The sequence below is a fragment of the Alligator sinensis genome, unplaced genomic scaffold (genome assembly GCF_000455745.1).
Source record: "Alligator sinensis unplaced genomic scaffold, ASM45574v1 scaffold1496_1, whole genome shotgun sequence".
NCBI classification, from domain to species: domain Eukaryota; kingdom Metazoa; phylum Chordata; order Crocodylia; family Alligatoridae; genus Alligator; species Alligator sinensis.
The window spans coordinates 895,246-900,275 of record NW_005842615.1 but is presented as its reverse complement, the minus strand read 5'-3'; the positions used below and the strand labels follow the sequence as shown (position 1 = coordinate 900,275).

General features: G+C 47.0%; 1 long non-coding RNA gene across 1 annotated transcript; it reads right to left on the bottom strand.

Annotated features, from left to right (window-relative positions):
* Positions 1 to 6: 6 nt before the first annotated feature.
* Positions 7 to 5,024, bottom strand: LOC102386866. Its single transcript, XR_324913.1, has 3 exons — positions 4,897 to 5,024; positions 1,582 to 1,808; positions 7 to 812 (listed from the first exon to the last, which is right to left on the bottom strand). It is a non-coding gene; the product is annotated as an uncharacterized LOC102386866 (long non-coding RNA).
* Positions 5,025 to 5,030: the final 6 nt, after the last annotated feature.

The following is a 5,030-nucleotide window of genomic DNA, read 5'->3' as shown; positions in this document are numbered from 1 at the left end:
TCCCTATAGATGTTGGAGAGTTAAAAAGCAACATGCTTTAGCCTTGGCATTGATGGGTCCCCCTGCACACCTTGGGAGGCATGACATATGCCAGTAGCACTGAATCTGCCACAAATGTACAGAGATTCACCTTGGGGCACAGCACAGCACCCAGGTCTTCTGTAAGCACAAGTCTGCTGTTGCACAGGGGTAAAGTTGCCCAGATCAGTGGAACTGGCCTCCTCACCCCATCGCTGGACTGGCCACCAGCCAGCCAAAGGGAGCTCAGCTCTCCTGGCTGGAAGAAAGGTTTATTTCATTCCTCACTCAGTGTGAACACTTCCCCCAGCAAGGGCATTTTCTATTCCAGAGCTGAGGCTGCTGTAAGAACTGGCAGACAGCTACAGCTGCAAGCACACACAGAGAAAATTTGCACAGGATTTTTACAGCTCAGACACAAGGCTTAATGGACCAAGTTGGGCTTCTTAGGAATTTGCATCCCTTTCTCCTTCCCCGCTTCAGAGCCAGGAGGTCAAAGTCAAACAGTCCCCGGTTTCTAAACAGCTGTCATGAATCAAAAGCACACACAGTACAGACAGGCAGTGGAGACCCACGTCTGGACCCCTGCACGTTCATGTGGGATGGTCACTCACTGTGCCTCAGTTCCCAATCTGCAATGGGCCCCGAGGCGACTGCCTTTGGCTATTCAGACTGTCAGATCTTCAAGCAGGCACTGTCTCTCATTCCTCAAATGTACAGTGCTTTGTACTGTGGTGTCCAGAGCTCAGATGGGCCCTCTGCATTATGCCAATAAGAATAAAATGATATTCAGCCTGTACAAAAAACAGCAAAAGAAAGAAAGAGGAATCAAGAGTGACCTTTTAGAGGTGTCTCATCTCTTTCATCTGATAAACTGGCAACATATCAAAACACATTTTTCCCCATAAAAAATGGATCCAAGTGTGTTTTGTAAATTATAGATTAGCCAGCAGTGATTCTTCACTAAAGAGACCCCACATCGAATTACAATCTGAGCAAGGCTTCAACAGACCACGCTGGGCAAGAGGTCACACCGGTCATAACTGCACATTCTCGGTCCTTATTGTTATTATTTCTACCTCAGAATAACAATAATGCCACCTACAGAAGAAGATGCATATTGTACAAGTCTGGTGTGCACAGAGCAAGGGGGGGGGGGGGTAGGGACAGGGTTAGCACCACTGGTTTGCTTCCTGCAGATCATCTCTGGGAACCCCTGGCTGCTAAGTGACACCCTCCTTAGAGGACCAACTGTGCAATGATGGGTCTTTCCATTCCTCAATAAAAAAAAAAAATATATTTTTTTATTTATATATGCGCTAAAAAAAGTTTTATATCTATTTGCATTGACAAGGTTTGCTTCTCCCAGTGACAATCCAAAGTCACCTTCCCCTCCCCCACGGAAGAATTTAATTTTTGACAAAAAACTCCCATTTTCTGAGCAGAAAAAAAATAAATAAATAAAAAAATAGGCATCTCCCCAGAGATCTTACAGCCTGCCCCAGTACTAGTTTGTCAAGGGTTATGCAGGAAATCCTTGCTCCTCTCTGATGAAGAACTCACCACTGAAAGGGGATCTTCCTAGCTTTCCGCTTCCGCGGTGCAGGTCTGTTATCATCGGGAGTCAAAGTCTCATACTGTCTGAACATCTCAAGACCACAGAGCTCTCCTAAATCCAGGTTCATTTGTAAGGGGATTCATTTGAAGTGGGTACCTGCTCCAAATGTACATAGACATGCTCAGAGAGGAACTGATCTGGGGTTCACTGGGGTGTGCATGCACATAGGAGTCTAAAAAAAAAAAAAAAAAGTTTGGTTTGGGGTCAACTCAAAACAAGTCTTTTTTTCAAAATTCAGTGACACAAAATGAACATCTGCAACCCAGTGTTTCAGATCTGAGCACTTTAAATATCTTGTACATTTACATCTTTTTAAGTGCACAACATTTTAAAACACAAAAGCTTGTCAAATAGAAATTGTTTGTTTCGTCCCCACTTTCTCTTGACATGAACATTTCAGCAAAACTGAGATGAACTCATGAAAGACTTTGGAGTGGCTGACTTGCATTTTTTTTTTTCTCCTTTCTTTAAACCAAAAAAAAAAAACAAGTTTCACCTGAAGAACATTGCTTGGATTTTCTTGTTCACTCACCGCCCCCCCCCCGCCAAAAGCTAGCTTATTAACACACAAGGTGCCATGGGTGATCTACTGTTGGCATCAAACTCTAATACCATGGCTCTTTAAGACATACTCATGCCTCCCTTAGCCCCAGTGGAGCCAGCAGAACCCTTTTAGCCCTTGCCAAACAGAACCAGCACCTGCAGAAAGCTTTGTTGAGTGTCCAGAGAGATGCTGCCAGCCCGTTTCTCTGGCATTTGCCAGTTTTGGTTATGTTGCAAAGAGTAAGGTTGTTCACGTGACACTTCTGGTTCACTGCAGAACCCATAAGCATAGGGATCATGGGGAAATGGAAAGGCAATTCGGAGGGGTGGGGAAAGAGAGAATCTGCTATATACCAACATAGTAGATAAAGGCCCACATTTTAACCTTTCATCTAAGTTGCTTTGAATTCAGAGAAAGAGGAAGGAAACAGGCAGGACCAGCCCCAGCCCCTGAGAGTGGGGCATCGAATGTGGAGGAGCACAGGCTCCAGTTTAGAGACCAGCAAAGTCCATGGGCACGACCGTCCCCATAGCACTCCCACTCTCCCCACCCAAGATCCAGATTCCAGTATCACAGGGCCCCACTCTACCCTCACTCTTTGGCCACAATTAACCGACATGGCTCAAAAGGTTTGTGGTGCTAAGTTTCCTACTGGCACCCAAATCCCGGTTGTACAAAACAGCTTTCCCCAAGTCAGTTTTATTTCTCCAGAGCATGATTAGCCTGGTTGCCAGAGGAGCTGGCTGTCTGCTGCCTCTTGAAACCAATATGAACCGTCAGCCCCCAGCACCATTGAAAAAAACCCACTAAAGCCATTACATGCGCGTAAAGGGAGTGGTTCCCTCAGAAGAGCTGCGTGGAAGCAGGATCAGAGTCCAGGGCACCCACAGGGTGATCCCTCCCCTGCCCCCACACCACTTCACCAGGCTGTGATGTTAACCCTGCCTAGCCCTGACACTGGAATATCTCTGCCCACTGCTTAGGCACGAGTGGGAGGGAGATAAGAAGCGGTGCCGGGGGAGCCCTCAGGGAAAAGCCGATCAAAAGCAGAAATAAATGCTTCTGATGAGCATAACCAGCTCTTCCTAAGAGATGCAGACTGTCTCTGACACCATGCATTCACGACTGAAGGCTTTGAAGCCAGCAAAGACATGAAAGCGAGGAATAAACCCAGCTCAGCAAGGAGCTTCCTCCGTTCGCTGTGCTTCTGTCCGCCCAGGGTAAGCCCTGATCTCTAAGCCAGCCCGTTGGCCCTCCACACCACACCGTAACAGAGGGCACCTTCCACCCACCCGAGACTCAGGAGGCAGTCGTTGTCTCACCATGTCTGCACGTTATAAACAGAAATGAATGCACACGGGGTCTGTAGGGGAAAGGAGAGAAGCCTATGTATATTTTATTAAAAGGGACTTTGACAGGTGTTTGAACAGCCTCAACATTTAGAAGGGGAAAAAAAAAAAAGGGGGTTGAAAAGAAAAATTCGGCACAAACCTTCATCCTCACGTTTCAGAGAGAACAGCGATTCTGTTGGGTGTAAATATCAACCATCCCAGTGCTGAAATCCAAATGCAAGAAGCAGCATATCAAACGGATGAGAATTTGAAGAAAAAGCAGCCAGCCTCGTTTGATGGAGCAAAGCAAGGTGGCATAAAAGTCACTGAGAGGACTTCATACTAGAAAGACTCTCAGCCCAGAAGACAAAACAAGCCCATCCATATTTCCCCATACAAAGCCCCAAAGGAGTGCCAAACTCTGCTTGGTTTCATCTACGTGAAGCACAAGCCTGGCCAAAAGAAGTGTACGTGCACAAATGCCTTCTTTACACTGGGATTTATGTTGATCTCAGCCCCAAAGCAGATCCACTACAGCACCGAGTGCAGACGGTCAGAGTGACCGCTTGCAATGGAGAAGCTCACCTGGGCTCAGCAATGGGGTCAATGGCATGGGTGTGAACTGGAGCATAACATGTCTACACTGTTGCAGCTACACCAAGGTTTACAATCCAGAGCAAATCAAGTCACACAGTTACACAGGGATGCGCACAACTCTTTATTCCTGCCTAGTTTAGCTGAAGAGCATACCACTGAGTTGCAGGACAGCCAATGAGCCCGCTAGGACACCCCACCCGATAACCATTGCCAGGACAGGAAAGAGAACATTATGATGCTCTGAATGTGTGCATCAAGCATCCAATCCAAGGTAAAAAGCTAGCAGTGTCCACACTATCCCAGAATAAAGCTGTGGAGGGGGAAAAACTACATTTCTCATAGAGAAGGTGTTCACCCTTTCTTCCATAGCTTTGCTTGACAGGGCCAGATCTGCTCCCTGCCCTTTGTTACATCAAAACACTGGGCTTTCCAATGGGTGTGCTCATGGCTTCAGGCCTCCCTCAGGGACTGAGGACAGATATAATATTTGGTTGTAACATGGAGGGAAGGAAGAGCTTCGTCGTCATTTCCCCTTCCCTCAGTCACTAAGGCATCAGGTTCCCAGGGGCTAAGCATGCATGGAAGAGGAGGGTTTGCCCTCTCCCAATGAGTCTTTGGTCTCAGCAGAGGGAGGGTGGCAATTCCAGCCTTTACCACCCTCTAGACCTGGAGGGCTGAGGAAAGTAGAGAGGGGGGCATTCCCCCTTCATCTCAAACCTACCACCCTGAAGCTTCCCAGTGAAGAACATGATATGGCAAGGGAAGATAAAAACATAACTAAGACTCACCTCTCTTTCCACATCCCTCTCTGCAGGATCCTCATTTGTTCCCAGACAGAGAACACAAGGTCTCAAGAGACAGCTGAGAGAATCCTCACTTTAGCCTGTTCAGAGCTGCTGATAAAAAAAAACACAACTATTGC